The sequence below is a fragment of the Nyctibius grandis genome, chromosome 4 (genome assembly GCF_013368605.1).
Source record: "Nyctibius grandis isolate bNycGra1 chromosome 4, bNycGra1.pri, whole genome shotgun sequence".
In the NCBI taxonomy this organism is placed as follows: Eukaryota; Metazoa; Chordata; class Aves; order Nyctibiiformes; family Nyctibiidae; genus Nyctibius; species Nyctibius grandis.
In genome coordinates, this window is record NC_090661.1 from 67768970 (window position 1) to 67787058 (window position 18089).

At 46.4% G+C, this 18089-nt stretch overlaps 1 protein-coding gene across 1 annotated transcript in view; it reads left to right on the plus strand.

The window, feature by feature from the left end:
• Nucleotides 1-18089, plus strand: part of RTN1 (reticulon 1) — a 122276-nt gene that overhangs the window by 86957 nt on the left and 17230 nt on the right. The gene's annotated exons all lie outside the window — the stretch shown is intronic.

Below are 18089 nucleotides of genomic sequence, written 5' to 3' on the forward strand. Positions count from 1 at the left end.
ACAGCGCTGCAGGTTGGCAGCGAGGAACAGTGAAACAGTCCAAATCTCCAGGCAAAGCGAGAAAGGAGATGATATTATTGTCATCTTACAGATAGGATGCTGAAAAATGTGCACACCCATCTTAAAGCCCCTTTGTCTAGAAAGGCAGGTGAAAAAGGGACTGAGATTGACTGATCTATCATATGATTAATTGATTTGTTGGGTGTGATAAATTGATTTTGCTGCAATAACACCAGGAATACACAACAGAACTGGGAAATGACCTCAGGTATTTCTGAATCCTGGTTTGTGAGATTTTCCTTATTGCCTGGTTATTGACCCTTATATCTGATAAATGTCTGTAAAAAAATAGCGTCTTTCTCCATCATTCAAAGTGGCAGTGAGCAGGAGCAACAAGGCACCATGCATTGAGCAGAATGGTTCACAGCACCCCATTTCTTATCAAAGGGGGTTATTTCCATATATATAGCTATATTTCCATATAGCTATGGCAATGTGCATTCTACTTGTAGATCTTGCTCCTCCAGCAGCAATGAAGGGGAGATTATTGGAATGAATTTTAAATGGAGAAAAGGACCAAAGAACTGATCCTACTAAGTGCCAAAGCGGCTTTGACACGTGCTTAACGGTGCTGAATTATTCATGGAGCTGGCTGGGCAAACTGACATTGCAAAGGAAAATAAATGAGTGTGCTGGACAGAAAATCTTAAATGATCAGCCAAATGCCCCAGTGTCACAGTTTTCACAGAGGATCTGGCCAGGGATCTCACACCTTAAGTGCTGGTTGCTGGCAGGTGTGAGCCTTTTGTCAAGGAGAGAGTGAATGTTTTGGCCATGCACACAGGTGTGACTTTGGTGATGCTTGTGGGCCCAGATTACCTCAGTTTGTGATGGGAGACCTTCCCTTTGAGGGGAAGTGTTGTAAAGAGCTAATAATGGCCAGCAGGCAGCTGTCTAGGGCCAGAGGCATTGATGGGGCAACTGTGATATAGCAAGTAGAACCACCAAGTCTGAAAGATTAACCCTTGTCAGCCACATCTGTCTGAAGAACATGCCATCTCCTCTTATTCTGTTTAAAAGTGTCTTGCTTTCTTCCGTTCCTGCTCCCCTGGTTAAGAGTGAATCACAAGTTTTGCAATGTCTTCCCCCAGTGCTCCTCATCCGGGTGAGAGCCCCTTTCCTGGACTAGTCGGGGCATGGTAGCGTATCCCCCCTCTTCCCTCCACTTCAAATCCTGTAGAAACAGGAGAACAATGTCTCATCAAACTGTTCTGCATTACACCACTGTGTTTTGAGGGAAGGGAGGGAACTGGTGCCTCGTCTTTAGCATGGTTAGGATCTGACACTCTTCTCAGGGACAGTCTGAGCAGAGGCATTGCCTTTGCAGTATTCACTACACTGCAACCCACAGCAGTAGCCAATAGGAGTATCTGGGATGAGGAGTAGCCATCTAACACATGCTTGATGCTACATGGGGGAGGCTGAAAAGATCAATGTGGTAATCATGGACTCTCAGGCCGGGCTATGTTGTGGTTTGAGTCCTGCCTGGGGAGCAGAATCATTTCCTGGCACCTCTCTGTCTGCTAAGACTAGAAATGTTGCCTCAAACACCATGTTACATATAGCTGAGCTCTCCTGGGTATTCTGGAAGAAAATATTCAGAGCACTTGGCTTCAGCTCCTGTTGTTGTTGCTCTGATTTGGAGATGCTGGCAGCTGAGATTTTCAGGATTTATTCAGAAGCAAGCTTTGCTTTTGCCCTGTGAGCAAGGGTGGAGTTCAGATCTGCAGTTTCTGTTCACCGATTTGTGTCAGGCATAGATATGTATCATACCTATATGTATAATTCTATACCTAAGCCTTCCCATCTCCTGCCTGCTCTGTGCTTGCTCAGTAGAGAGAGAGCTCCCAGTGCTGCTAAAAGGAGGTTTTGCAGAGAAAGGAAGGGGACAATCATGCAGCAAAAACACATACAGCAGGAACTGTCTGGGCCTTTGCAAAGCCAACATCAGCATGTCCAGCTGTGCTCAGCTGCATCCAAATACCATGTCCTTGGTTTCTTTGGGCTCCTGCAGAGTCCAATGCTCCTTCCTGTTTCCAGAGCCAAAAGCAAAGCAAGCCTCTATGCCATCCCCACCAGAGCTGAGCCCCACTCACACCCTGGGGTAAGACCATCCCATCCACCTCCAGCAAATGCCACAAAACAATTGTGACAGTTGGGGTTCATATCTGTCCCATCTCTAAAGATGTCCCTGCTGGGGTATGCTTTGGTGAGCACCTGTGGGCACCTGAGGTCCTGGTCCCCATCAGTCAGGACAGGGACTCGTTGGTGGGACCCACAGCCTCCACCCAGCCTGTGCTTGAGTTCCCTCAGGATCTCACATCCAGGTCAAGCCAGATGTGACCAGGCATGTGGGCTAAGTTATCATCTCATCCCTATCAGCACTGGCTCAGGAAAATGAGGTACAAACAAGGAAGCATGCACAAAGCATGTGCATCCTAAACCACCAAGGTTTGTGTTTTCCCAGGATCGGTTCTCTCTTCCTCAGCGACAGGCCCTAAGAAATGGGGAGAGTCCATCTGTTAGCTTATCTTGGGTAATCCCCACCGAAGGGAAAAGAGATTTGAAAACTCAAATCACTGAAGGATGTTCTGCCACACACTTTGGTTTTGTGCAGTTTTTTTAAACAAGATTTTGCTGTGGGGGTTTGACTCTTTCCAGAAAGCTGAGGATGCAACACGCTTTCAGCTGTCACTCCTGCAGGATTTCGCTTTTGCTGACCGAAGAAGAGTCTGTAAAATGCTGAGGCACCCCCTGTGCATCCTCTTAGCATATTTCAAACCAAAATAGGAAGAAAGGTGATGTAAATATTTACTGAAATTGTGTATCAGAGAGCAACCAGGGATCCACATTTAGATAATCTGCATTGCAAGAGAAGTCCGGGGAATAGCAGGTGACTTTGAAAGGCTGTAGTGCTAGACGTGTTTCTTAACACGCACAAACTGCTCCCTGATTTCATAAGGAAAAAGAAAGCTCTGCACTGATTATTGTTTCTAGATCTTATTTTAGTTATAGTGCCTGGAGACCCAGTCAAGATCAGGATCTTTTGTTAGCCAAGATACGAGCATGCAGTAAGGTTCTCTCCTTGGAGAGTTTGCAGAATGAATTTCAGTCTAAGGAGGACTGTTTAATGCATGAAAACAGGAAATTCCACCACTTTGTGCTGGCTAAGGGTCAGCCCCGCTTTGCCTGGTGCCCACTCCTTTTTTCAGTCCCCCAATCCCCTCGCTGTGGTGTCAACCTTTGGGTGGAGAGGTGGGTGGAAAGGCGAGGGGAGACAAGCGAGGGGGCTGGGATCTGCTCTGCTTTGTTCCCAAACCTTTTCCCTAATTGGATCCATTTGAGGAGTGAGAAGTCTGCCCACCTCTGTTGAAAGAAGAGATGAGTCTCTCTCCTCCTCTTCAGGAACTGTTTTGGACCATTACTTGTAGGTAACGTGAACAAGGGACGTTATCTTCAATCCCTACCCTTGCACATGTTTGCTGCATGGTAAGATGAGGCTGCCTTTACACCCCAGGTCTCTCATCAGTCTGATTTGAAGCTGCTCCTGTTCCCGTTGTATTTGAACTCAGCTTTAAATACAGCTCATGGAAAAGGATGCAGTGGGTTTGGTAGGAGATGAAGCACAGCCAGTCCATACAAGCACATGATTCCTCCTGCCACGTACTATAAATGATGCTTCTGCTGTACATTAGAGGAACGGAACTACGTAAGGGCTGGAGGACCAAATGGTCTGCTTTAATTATTAATCATTAGCAGTAGCTATTATTATTTAAGAGCTGCCCTTCTTAGCCTGAAATATTAACTGCTAGCCTGTTTTTTTCCTTGATTGTTACGATCCAATGCCCTGCTGTATTTGCTCTTTAAGTGGGCTACAGCAAAGGTCTTCTCCATCAAGCCAGCTCCAAGCCATTGCCATCCCCCTGTAACCCAGGCCTCCTGGACCTCCCTCTCAGGGTTCTTCCTTGCAGTAATTCATACCAAGCCAGCCGGTGCTTTGCTCCTCGTGGTGGTCCCAAATGCATGCTGAGTTTCCCTTGCTGCGCTCCATTGATGTCCCCCCGAGCCTGACTCAGATGCTGTGTACGATACGTTCAAGGGAAGAGTTCTCACCAGCGGTGCCAGCATGCCTTACTGTCATCCCCATTACTCCATGAGAGGCACAGGCCTTGTTTACTCTTCTTTTAATAACACAGATGGTTTTAATAGTTCTCTGCCTTCGCCCCCAGTTCTTTCTCCTTGTCTGTAGTCTGTTTAATGCTTCCTTCTAAGTGATGGCTTTGTCACTTAATCTCATTAAAACTTCTCTTCATTGAAATCTGTGAGCTGCTTATCAGACCGTAAGCCTAATCTCCCATTTGTAATTAATTTGTTCTGTGCCTCCTACAATTTGGCATCATTAGATAATGGCATCACTCTCAAGGTCACTGATACACAGCACTAGGTAAACACCCGTGGCTCTAGCGCTAGCTGCCCTCCTAGCCTCCTCCTTCCTCCTCTCTTTGCCATACTGCTTGATTTTATTGACAGCTTTCTCCCTTTCCCTCAGCCAATTTCTGATGCATTTCGGATGCTTCCAGTCCAGCGTGAGCTGCTGTGTGACTCTGCAGATCAATGTCCTGCACTGTCTAGAGGCAAATGCTTTTCTGGTATCCTTCAGACTCATCTGCACTAGCTTTCCACTTGCCTTCCTGTTCATTACTATTTGGTCCAAGAATTTAGGTGCACTGTTCTTCCTTTGCCGAATTACATGTCTGTAAACTTGCAGAGCCTTGTCCTCATGGGCTCAGGGTTGGGAAGGGGATACAGGAGCCTTTCACCTTCAGGCCATTGGGCCCAGTGGACACTCAATGGCTTGCTGATCAGTGGCATAGGTAGAAACACGCCACAAATCACTATTATGATTTGATGTCCATATTTTTAAAAAAGGAAGAAATCCTGGATTACCACAGTTCACGGTGCCAACCAGTTCACCAGGCAATTCCTGTTGGTGGGATGAAGAAAGAAACCAAGCACTAACCAGAGATGAAAACCAAACCAGTGCTTCCCTTCTCCCTGCAGGTCCTACTGGGATGCTGATACTCGGCACCACCACAGGCTTTGCCTTCAGCCTGTGTGTAAAGGTGTTTGCAGGGCTCTACCCTGTCTGGGTCTGCTGGCCTGAACCTCCCTTTTAGCAATGAATTTCACAGGCTAGAAAAGGCAAGAATGATACCTTTGGCGATACTGCCGTTTGCTCACTGGGATTTGCTGGTATAGAGTTGTTGGGGACCTTTGCAGGATCTGGATATGGGGTCAGTCCTCGTCCAGGTTAAATCCCTTCATTTTCCTCAATAGATTTATTTCCATCTCACATATTTCCCTGTTCGGATGTAGTATTTAACAAACTTAAGTTGATTTGACCCATTCTTTCAATTTTTGCTGTTCTCCTGAAAGCTATCTACTACACTTAAGTAATAGATGTACACAGAGCCGTCATTAAATCATAGGTATCGGTATTCAATACAGTATTGAACACAGTATTCAGAACTTCAGCATTCAGGCATCTATAGAGAACAGCTCCAAATCCATTACACAGAGCTGTGGGGAGGAAATCTCACAAGCACTAAAAACTCAGGATTTTTAGCTCACTATAGTCTGCAGCTATATTTTCTAATTGGCAGGTTTTGTAAATGTGCCTAATTTTTCTTGCTCGGTAGTCAAGAAAGAAAAAAAATCTACTGGTGAGAAATTCTGCTGCCTTTTGGGAGAAGGCAGGCTGCTGTAAAACAGATATATATTTTTCTGAGGAGGGTAAATGTAGGAAGGACATTTTGCATTTGCTCACGTAATGGCTGCACATATATCAGCCCTGCTACCTTGCTGGGAGCCGGCGCAAGGCGATCAGGTAGACCCAGCTCAGTTGCTCGAGAGCAGCTTTGCGGAGCAGCTGCGTTCAAGTCGCCGAGTGCAACATTTTGGGTAAGAGGCAGCTCTTACCTGAGGATATATAGTAATTACTCCCAGTGAAACGTGCCTGGCTCAGCAGCAAGAGGCTGTATTTGCAACGTGCTTGTAAGCTGTTAGGAACTGCATGTTTTGGTTGAATGCGATGACGCCTCAAGATGTTAGTTCAAGGCCAGGAAAACTTTGTGGTTATAGTCAAAAATAACGTTCTGCTCAAAGGACATGTTGATAAGAGCAACTGACTGACAGACAAACTGATGTCAGGAGACTCACTCCTGAGATCGGAACCAGGTTTGGATCAACAGATAAACCTTCAATTTTCCTAAACAATCGTATTTCCTGAACCATCCTTGTTTTGGTCTCTCTGCAACACACTCCTCCAAACCATGCTGAAAACATCTTTTTAATCTGTTTATATAACTCCCTTTGTGTGCCGCGCTGCCATTCTCTGTGCTCACACAATCACTACACCAATGTGATCAACAAAAGAACAAAAATCATTTTATTCAGCGCATACTCCGTTTCCTCTGAGATCAAGCCCAAATTTGGTTTCATTCAGCTGTGGTGCACTTGGATCCTGGTCCCTAAAAACAACATTGCAGCACTAAATATCAGCTATCTACAATCAAAAGGGTTTTTTTAAATTTCAGTTTTGTTTTATTTTTAATGATCCATTTTTCTCTTCAGACTCCAGAGCAGGCAGTGAGATAGCTGTGATTTGCAGCCACAAGCTGCCCGTTCCCTCCTCCGCTTCCATGGAAACATGTGTTCGATGAGGTGAAACCAAGCATAGACTTAAAGTACATGATTTCCAAAATATTCCAAAATATTTGCTTTTCCTTGCAAGGAGTCCTTTACCTCCTATTTGTACAAAACTCTGGGTGAGGAGGAAATCCCTTTAGGGAAAGGCAACTTTTGGAGGTGTTTGACTGGTGTTGCTGCAGGGGTTGAAAGCATCCTCCCTGAGCACGTGAACATGCCTCTGTTGCTCAGGCAGGGACAGTGCATGAGGCAGGGCAGGGGCAGTGGGTTTTGGAGCTGGTGTCATTATGGCAGTGGCATTTGGGGTCAGGAGAGTTCAGCTTTAATGTAACCCCTTTGCTTTGCCTTCATCTCCTTCCTGGAGAGGTGAAGATTGTACCCTCCTCTGCACTTTGGGACCCCAAAGATACCCAGTTTGCTCAGGTAATAGCTCCATGTGTCTGCTGGGCAGCCTCTCTCCTCCCTGGGTCATGGTGAAAAACAGATTATTTGCCGTTTGAGGGCAAAATAAAGGAGGGCTGGGGAAAGGGCGGGGGCTCACACAAACCTGCAAGGCACAGGCAAGGCTCAAGACAGCTTTTTGGGTGGCTGGCTTGTTTTGCCTGGGGAATCGCTCAGAAAGAAAAAGCTTTTAGGAGAAAATGGACCTTAGCTGACAGCCACCAGCTCCGCCCGCAGCTCTCATGCAGCAGTCTCTCTCTGGAAGGGCTCTCACCCCGCAGGGACACTGGCATTCTCTGCTGCTCGAGGCCGAGCTGGAAACCCGCTGCTGCAGGTATGACTCCATGGGGCCTGATCCTGCCGTGGGAGCCCAGGTCCTGCTGTGGTGGGCTGGTTTGCAGGAGCTGAGCCTGAACTCTGGCAGCTGCATGCCAGGTATCTTTCTACTTGACCCTTGTTTGTTAGTGAGAGGGAAAAGAGCCTCTTAGATGTGGTGCCTTTAATGATTTACTGGGTGGTACTGGTGCAGGATGTCTTTCCTGCACAGGAAGGTGTATTTCATCCTCCTCCACTTGTGAAGCATTCAGATTTTGAAGGCTGCTTCTGTCTGTGGCAGCCTAAGCACAAAGCAGGGCAGAAACTGTCTTTTCCAAAACAAACCCCACGCCAAACCCTTTCAGCTGCAGGACAGCCTCCCAGTTTGGCGGCCGGGAAGCCCATCCATCCTTGGCCTCTTAACAAAGCCCTGTCTCAGGTGTCAAGAGGTAAAAATAAATGTCACTCTGTGCTGTCTGATGGTTTCACAAGATTCATGTTAATCAGAGCCCTTCATTAATTATTTAGCTTTGGGGAAATGTGCTAAAGGGTTCTGACACTTCAAATATGCAAAGTAATTGCCACGTTTACTTCCCAGCAAACAGGGAGGCCAAAATAAATTGTACTGGGCTGAGTAGGTATGCGTGGGTGGGCAAGAGAGGGGGGGACCAGGACCTGCCTGCCCTGCATGTGGTTTCATCTGTACCCCAGAGCCCACAGAGCTTCACCGTGTCTCTAAGGGCTCAGGGTTGTCCCCATGTGTGTCAGCGTGGGCTGGGTATGTCACATATGCTCAGCCATGGCTACCTCCATCATCCCCTCTTGCACCCCTATAAGCAGCCTGTCTGCATGCATCACGCTTCCTTTTGCTTTCTGCCCACTCCAGGGTTGCTCTGGCTCCTTGAGCCAGCACGGGGGCTGCTGGTTAGTTTGCTCTGAGGTGCCAGAGCAGGATTGGACCCCGCATTGTGAGCGGTATGGAGCTGCACACCGCGTGCAGGGCTGCGCTTCTCCCCTGGTTGCTGAAGCACGTGGTGACAACCAGCAGCTCTCCCTGCTCCAAAATAAGTAGGTCTTGACTGCAGTTTTGCAACCTGAGGAAAACAAACAAATGCAGAGCAGCGTGGCTATATTTATCTGAAACTTAGCAGCTGTGGTTCACAGGAAACTTTGATCACTAAATGTCAGATGACCTAGGAAAAAAAAGGAGGAAAAAAAGCACAATTAAAAAGCAAGTGTTTTGGAAAAGGTAAGAGCTGCTGTTTCCAAAATGAAGTACAATCTCTTCTGGCCCCCAGTACTAGACATCCTAATCCAGAGAGGGCTGATGTCTCTCGACTTCAAGCTGGGGTACTCAGAGGCAGAGGTTTCCAACGCCCACACCCACAGGTGCTGAGGAACAGCAGGACTCTGAGACCTGCCTGGCATTCAGCAACGGCTGATCACATTGACCATACCTGTGAAAGATGAGGTTCATCCAAAACAAAACAAGGCATTTGGGTTGGGGTTTTGGATTTGGTTTATTTGCATATACAAAGATTATAATTTTTTTGAATTTATCATAACTTAAAATTAATGTCATGCCATTATGTTTTAATTCTGATTCATTTGCAAGAAGTTAATTTTAAATATCTGGCATATGAAATGCAAGAGCCTTAGATGGGACACCGGGATATCGTACTTTTGGTCCCTGGATGTTTTTATTTAGAATGAGGTATCTGATACAATACAAAGGGGTATTTGGTGGTACCTGTCTCAGTCAGGGAGTTTCAGCAAAGCCCCATGTACTAAAATGTTTGCATGGAGTGAAACACTTGGGGAAAGCAGTTCAGAAATCCCAGCAGACCTTTTGCAGCGCTCACCAGACCTATTTTACTATTCTCTTTGGAATTCCCCAGTTTCTGCAAAAGGCAAACCTGTTGCAAGGGAATTCACTATCCATGCAGAAAATGCAATATGCTATCCTTCCACCCCGCATTCTTCGTGTGCAGTGCTCTGGGATAACAGCTATTTCTGTATTTCTGTGAATCTACACTGTTACTCTGAAATTACTGCTACTTCTACCATATCCACGTACTGGTCATTATTGAAGCAGAGTGGTTAAATGTACTGTGATATAAGGGAAACATTTTCCCTTGTTCAGTTTTGTCCAGTGAAATTTCATGCTGCTTATTAATTGATAAAGATGGCAAAATAATTCCGTTTTACATATATACATTCAAATTCACTCTATACCTCCTATTATATATTCATACTCATCCCAGAGTAGAGGGCTATCATTCCTTTGCAGAAGCAATCAAGAAAATGTGACTACTGGTGTTTAACGGTATCATCAGGAAAATCTGAATTCCTTAGGCCCTTTAGTTTGTTTTTCTAAATGTAAAATAGTTTTGCTGATCTATCTTTAATCCTTTGGCCTTAAGAATGGGAAAAGAAATGGTCTTTTCTCAGATGCTTGACGTTAGCATCTAAATCAGGACTTTCTCATTGTGTGCAGAGAGGGGGAGCGAGGACGTGTTATTCAAGTACTCAGAGGTAGAATCTGTTTTTCAGAGAGAAATCCATTTCCACAAATTCAGTGGGTTTTTCTGGGTTCTGCATTTTTTTTTCTTCTCTTTTTCCTCATTTTGCGTCTGTATGCATAAGAAACCTAGTTTTAGGGATGACTGATGTTAAGTTCCTAATGAGCTGGCTCCAGCGTGTGGATTTTCATTGCATGTTTTGCTGAGTTGGTGCTGGAAGCTTGCTTGACCTTGCTTATGGTATTTTCTGTAAGATACATATGTATGATCTATCCTTTCCTCTTCACTCTGCCCCATGTGAGGGGATGTGCCAGGGCAGGGCCAGTCCTCCCAATACTCAAACCATCGCTGCTTTTCCGTGTAGCTCTTCTTCCAGCCAATGTCCTAAAATGCCCCACAAAACCATTTTCCCTGCTCATTTCCCCAGCAAACACAACTCTGACCACTTCCCAGGCAACACTTCTGGCACATCATTTCCTGATCTAATTCTTCTAATTACCCTAGAGACCCATAATAACATTTAAAAATCAGAGTGCTGCTTCACTGTCCAAAGCATTTCTCCAGTACTCATATTGGCTCTCACCAGAGCCCTGCTCATATTCTCTCTTTGCTTTCCCCCTCCCACAGCCTTGCACTGACATTCCTGTCTTATACATCAGTATTTTATGTCCTTCATGTCTCCTTTTGTTTTTTTTTTCCCTTGAACGGTACTAACTCACTCCTTGTTCATCAGCCCTTCGCGCCACGCAGCACTGCTGGCATTGCTGTAATAAGCAGCCACGCTCTCTGCCTCCTCCATCGCCTTTGCAAGCGCTGTAGGGTTGCATTTGCTCAGGACAGGAGCGGCTGCTTTCTACCTGCCCCTGCCCAACCTGTCCCCCTTTCTGTTGCAACCTTGGCCAAGATTTTTCCATATTAGCAGCTGACTTCCCAGCCCAAGTATGATCTAAAGCTGTGGGTCGGCGAGCACCATCCCTCCCTTTGCAGAGAACATTTTGGTAGCCAGTTGTCTCGCATCCATGGAGCGGGCGGTTGTGGCTATTGCATCCAGCGGTGCATTAGTGATCTGTTGCTGTTTTCAGGGGGAAGCTGGCGTTGCCATGACAATTGTGTGTTGGTTGAGCTGGCGTGTGCATGGCCACAGCATCCGCACACCTCAGCCACTAATGCATTTATCCTCCTGCCCTCCCTGCGCAGTGGGGTGGGGGCAGTGGCGGGGGATGCAAAGATGTCCGCGCTGAGATGCTCAAAGCAACTCTCCAGCATGGTGCAGAGGGGTAAGCAGCTTAGGGCCTGCTGGGTGACTCTCTTCCCCCCCCAAAATGACTTTTTTTGGGCAACAGGGAAAGGGGCTTGGTCTGCAGTAAGTCATTCTGCACCTTCTCCCGCCCGCCTGGTTTGGGCTGGCAGGAGGAGCGCTGGGTGTAGGAGCAGAGGAGCCAGCAGAAATGCTGCAAACCACAGCTCATTTGCAAGCACCCCTGGCTGCTTATGGGAATCCCAACCTGAATTAAGGGCTTGTGGCACTGCTGCAAATGAAACCTCAGTCTCCTGAGCCTCTGCCTGCAGGCTGTTGGCTTAATTTGCAGTCGCGTTTGCACAATTTGTAGTTGCATTTTGCACTTGGACAGAGCATCCCAGCCCCTGAATCGGCATCTGGAGCTTAAAAACTTGGGCCTGATCCCAGTAGCGTAGGAGCGAGGGGCAGCCCCTGTAAGCTGGAAGCAAGGCTTCGGGCATTTCTGTGGGCACATCATTCCTGGGGGCTGCACCGGAGCTGCCTCAGCCCAGGACCTGGGTGTGTGGAGGAGCAAAGGGCAGGACCTGACCAGTGCTGCTGTGTTGGAGAGCTGCGTTGGTATGGCACTTTGCCTGGGCTCGCAGCAGGGCTGCCTGCCTGGGGCACAACTCTCTATGTGCACCACTGTGCTGCATGCCCGTGTGCTTGTACTGGAGTGGTCCCTGCCCACATTATTTCTGCCTCTTACTGCCTCCTCCTCCCAGCAAAGCAGCTCAGAGGGCCTGTGCCTGCCCTGCAGGGTGCCAGCAGTGCAGGGGGTGAGCCAGTGAGATGAGCTGCTCCAGAGCCACCTCCTCTGCCCCCAGCACAGGACCTTGCCCAGGAAGGGACAGGGTCCCTGGTGGCTTGTGGCAGAGCCATGTGACAAAGTCCAGGCCTTGTTTCCCCAGCTCAGACACCGGTCACCAGACCTTCCTTCAAGAATTTGCTAAAAGTGTGTCTTCTTCATCTCTTCTGAGCATGCTTGGTCAAAGAGGAGGCTCCTCTGTCTCCAAGCATCCTTGCCTGGCACAAGGTAGGATTTCACCATTTCCAAGAGCAATACAATCCCAATTTACCTTTACGGTCTTGCTTGATCTCCACTGGTCCAAGAATGACAGCCAGTAACACATGGCTGCAACTTGTATTGCAAAAATGTGTGAGGCTCCTTTGCTAGAGCAGCCGATGTTGTGCTGGGTGCTGCAGAAATAAAGCTTGAAAAGCAGATGATGCCCCAAATTTAAATAGACCAAGCAGACCCAGAGACCTAAGAGAGTTGATCCCAAGGTCACGTAGGAAGCCTGTGGCAGACACAAGGACTGAATATAGATCTCCTGAGGCCCAGCCATGCTGTGGTCTCAGGACTGCCTTCTCTTTTGTCTTCCAGTCCATTAGGAAGATCAGTTAATGAAATGGAAATAAGAATGCCAGCTGCAGCACCAGCAATGCTGTAAGGGAGACAAATTTAGCAGCGCAGGCTTAAAGGTGGCAGGCTTGAAAATGGGGGTAGGCTGCAAGCGCCAAGCCTGCTCTAATGGGGTAATGCAGTAAGTCAGCCAGAGTTTTAGGGTCTCATCAGCTTTACTGATCAAATCGTAAAGGAGGAATGAAGATGTACCAACTACCTCCCCCAAAAGAGACAAACACCCGATTTTAAGTTTCCCAGCAATTGAAAATAGTAGTCCCACTGGAAAGAATCAAAAGACTTTTCTAGGTCAGTGGCAGGAATAGAGCCTTCATTTCTATGATCCTCATGGTTCAAAAATAACATTAAAGAACCAAAAGAAATTATCCTCTGCTGAAGAGCCAGGATTAAATCAAAATTGATTCTTATGTGTTAGACGTGCTGTTGCCTGCAGTAGTCAGTGAACTCAAATGGCACTGCAGAAAGGCCAGCCATGTCTGGGATGGCTGGTGAAGAGGATCTGTGCCACATTCACTGAGAGACTGCACGTCAGCGGTTCAAAAACTGAAACGGAATATTGTATTTTAACAATAGTGCCAAATCTAAGGACTTCCCCCTGAATGGCTCCTTTACTAGAATTCAAAGAAAGGCCACCTCCTTCCAGGGGAGGAAAGCAACCTCAAAGTATGTCTCACCTGCTTCTTTCACCCACTCTTTTGACTCACGTCACATGGTTGTTGCCGAAGACCTTATGATAATCTCAGACTTTGAGCAAAAATGGGCACGAAGAACAGTTCTGTTGAGCAGAAAGCGAAACAGAGGCAGCAGAGCAGAAGCTTAGTAACATATCTCAAAACACACTTCTTGTCCTATGAACAACCCAAAAATTTTGACTGATAATTTTAAAAAAAGCTCATAAACCCAGGTATTTCAAGGCTTCTAAGAGAAATCTCAGGGAAGCTGGAACATTATGTGACATGCCGGGACATGGGGTTTCTTTTATTACGAGTATTCTGCTCCAGACTTAAACTGCACCGGTTTAGGATCATATTGGCTTTTTTACCAGCTTATTGATTCCTTTTGTGGTCTAAAGACCTGAGAAAAAAAGTAATTAAACTCCTAAGTGTACACACCAAAGACCCAGGGCAAAAGACAGCAGGGATGGAGCTGTCTATGTACCACCTAGACTGTGAATAGTGATGGACCTGAAATAGTGATGGACCATCAGCATCTCCCAGCTCATGACCCTTTCACCTGAGCTGCCTCTGAGTGATTTTGCAGCTCAGAAAACAGGCTGTGCAAGAATGAGTGCAAGACAGTGGGAAGGACGAGAGCAGAGCCAGGATCTGGCCCATCCCTCTGCTATTGACAGCTCCTCACAAAAATGTAATTGCTGGCTGCCCTTGGCTTGGAGTACTCAGGCAAAAATTCCCCGTTGCTCTTTAGAGCTTCGAGACGTATTAATGCAACTTTTAAAATAGCATCCCTCTATTTTTGTTGCTAATGCTAAGAACAAATCAGCTTAGAAGAAAAACCCAATGATCTCCCTTAATGCTATTGTTCTCCTAAAGTGCTAAATGTCAGGATCTTATAGCAGCACATTGCAGATCTGGCGCTGCCCTCAATGTGTCCCACGATGCGTTGACACGGAGTGATGCAGAGCGCTGTTCTGAAAAACATAATCAGTCCAAAGTGTCTTCAAAGTCACTGCACTTAGAGCAGAACTGGCAATGGTTTCAGCTCTGTCTTTGAATTTGTTATCATTAAATATTCTTTGAAACCAATGCTGATTTCCACCCTGCCCTCCAGCAGGATTGTTAAGGGACAGCCCTGAAGTTTAGGGCCACATGTGATCCTTTTTGTGGTAGAACAGTGGGTACTTTTGAGCTCTTATGGACTGTTATGTCAATTCAAGTATATTTACCTAAAAGGCCTTAAATGTTGCTAACTGACTTCATCAGAGCTCATCAGCGGTGCACAGGTAGGCTGGATCACCATGGAAGTGGGAGGACCTTTGGAGGGAAGCAAGGTAGGGCTGGAGAGCTAGTCTTGACACGGGGCTTGTTGTGTCCCTGTAAGTAGCGCAGCCCTGGTGGGCCACACGCCATGGCAGGGTGCCCATGTCCTTTGCTGAGCTGCAGTCTGCACCTCACCCAGCAATCCCTGCTGGGGTTGGAGGGATGGAAAGAAAGGAAGCAGACAGCAATACTCTACTCATGTGTTAACTTGGCCAGAGGTTTCCCTCAATGGGAGGTTAGGATGGGCTGAAAGCAACCAGGTAACTTTATTTTACTGAGTCCTTACCCCACACATCCTACATACATGGGTCATTACCTCCAGCAGAGCCACTTAGCAGGCAAATACTGATGAACCCACTTGGCTTGTGCCATTGCTTTAGGTGACCTCACTAAAACATCTTATGATCTGTAATCATTTTGGTAACATCCTGCAGCAGAAGGAGGCTTCCCATGACAGTGCTCTGAAGGGACAGGAAGCAAATTCCACTTACTGCTTTTAATCCTGCTTCTATCCCTGATCTCAGGAAAACTCTTCTCCAACACCGCAGTACCCTGCAGTTGATGCCAAGATCTCTGACCTGTGCATGTCTCACCCTTTTAAGATCCAGGCAGCGCTATGCTTATTTGTACCTTCCAGTCAGCTCAGTAAATGTTTAGTCGGTGGTCCTGGTTTAGTTCTCTTGCAAAGAAGTAGTTCTCACCCTCAGTCTATTGTTGGCCAACTGCTTAGTCCTAATTCTGGCTCACTACTTACTGAATGCATAATTTAAATACTCATTGTAGAAATGCATTTTTTATCAATTGCCATTTTAGTCCTGGATCCACCCAGTGCTGATTGGGGTTTTGTTAAACTTTTTGTGAAAGTCTATGTAGACACACATACAGTGTTAATGCCAGGTGCTGCCTCTGTCCCTCACGTGACTCGGCTCCTGGGATAAGTGAGTGCACGCTGGAAGACCTTCTTAGCCCATTTGCATTTTCTGTGTTCATCTCACAGTTCCAGTTCAGTTCTGTTTCTGACACAAATGCATTGTTCTTGTTACTGGTGGTGAAGTGATGGGTTCTGGTGCCCATGAATCCAAACAGTTCTGGAAGTAGCGTGGGACAGTCCAATCACATGGGCCAGGTCTGAAGAGACACTTTTCCAAAGGGAAGTAAGAACTTAAGCAGGAAAATTGATGATACGGTTAATTTTGGTAGCCTGGGGAAGGAGGTGAAGACCTGAGGTTTGTGGCAAGAGAAATACCTACCAACAATGAATGAGAGGAGAAATCATCACTGTTTCATACAACACAGATGTTAAATGTACATGGACTACTTTTCTGTCCAAAGGGAATTAGTCTTTTATACCTGACTGAGAAATGTGGGTTACAGTGAGACTAAGCAGAGACTGTGTCTTCTCACTGCTGTGTTGCTGGTGGTATGTGCCCAATAGCCATGGGTTTCACTGATGCACTAAGTTTGAGGTTTCTTGGCTTTTTTTTTCAGGAACTCCAAGATTTAGGAGTTTCATGCTAATGATGGCTCTGTTTTATATACACTGCTTGTAAATATCTCATATTATGGATTGATGCTGGGAACCCCATTGCAGAGCTGCAAACAGCGTGCAGGGCAAAATGTATCAATAGGGATATTTTCTGCTCTTACAAAGGGTCTAAACCAATCAGTCCATGTTGAGAAATTATCCCTTGCCAATCTGTTTCTTCCTTTTTTTTTAACAAAGCCAGGAAGAACACAAAATCAAGTCTTTTAATGTTGTTTGTAGATTAATTTAATCTTGCTATATGCAATGACAATTGAAGCCAGTTCTGCACCAGTTAATTATTTCCCTGTTAGGGGACTGAAGATGCTGGATTCAAGCCTAGAGCAAGTCTTTTGGGGCATTTCAAAGATGGTTTTGAAACATGAACAATAGCTGTTGGCCTCCGTAATCCCACCAGAGTCTCCTAGGTAAAGGTTAAGATCAGGTGGTGAATCTCTCCTTAAATTTTGGCTTTCTTATATGAGATGAGTTGTTACCTGAGGGAAGGATAAGTGACCTACTACTGCCAGTTGGAGATCTCTGTTAATTCAGGCATTAGAGACCATTTGTTTTTGGAGCCAAAAGAGCAGAGAGGTTCAAACTCTGTTCCGCATGCTGATGTTTATGTGACCCACTGTGTCTGTGCTGGTGCCTATTTCCATATAAAGAAGCTAAACTCAGTATAACATGGCTGAAGTAAAATTATTTCATAAACTAGCAGGATCTAAAAGATTAAATACAGCCTCAGAGCTGAGAGGTCCCCAGTTGGGATTGTTCTGCCAACGATGACTGGACCAAATCTGATATGCTGTATCTCAGGTCTCTTTTCAGCAAAATGGGGTGACTTTTCGTGGAGTTTCTTTGTGACTAATAACCACTCCACTCCCCAAAATCTGAAAAGGCAAATAAATTGGGTTGATGTAAAGCATTTTCTTTCCAAGTATTTACCAAGTACCATGTGGCCATTGCTTAGTTATGACATCTCTGCAAGGCTACTTATAGTAGTTTATTGATGGGGAAACTGAGGCAAGGGCAGTGTTTTACCTGGGGGAGGAGTGTTGGGGCTTGTGTTAAAACTCAGCCATCAGTTACTAGTGAGAGCACACACTTTTTCACAAATTGTCCCATATACCTGCACTCTTTGCATCTCAAATCCTGGTTTATGCAGCATTTTGAGCAGCAGGAGGAGGCAGTGCTTGTACCCTGCACACCCTAATCTGGGTGCAGCTGGCAGTGCTCGGCATCCCGGTGTAGCAGGTCTTGGCTTGACGGGCTGGGGGGCTGTGTGGGTCACACGGTGCCTGTGGGTGGGAGAAGGGTGATCCCTGGTGGTGTGGGTACTCTGCTATTTTCTTCTGTTTCTGGAATAGTCTTGAATAAAAATAGCAAAATGGGGGTTGCTCTGTTGGGGTTGGATCCTGCCCTTGGTTTTCTCCTGCCTGCTCCCTGACCTCACCAAGCTGGGCAGAGGAGAGGGGGACATTAAAACCTGAAGGGGTAGGGGGAAACTTGCCCCTCTCGAAAAAAATGAAGAAAACACCAGATTTCATCACTCTCAAGAAATTTCTGGAACATGAATAGTAACAACCATACAGCCACATAGGAAACACTGCTCCCCCCCCACCCCCCCACCACCCACACCCAATTTGTTTTTTATTTCTTTGCCATCAGGTTGCCTTAACCATTTCGATGGCTTAGGAGGCTAAGCCACTGAGCGCAAGCTTTTGATTTGAAAGGGGACTGCATCCCCTTTTCAAAGGAGCCTGCTCCCTAGGGCAAGCACATCACACTGCTGATTTGCTGCAGCGGAGACCGCAGC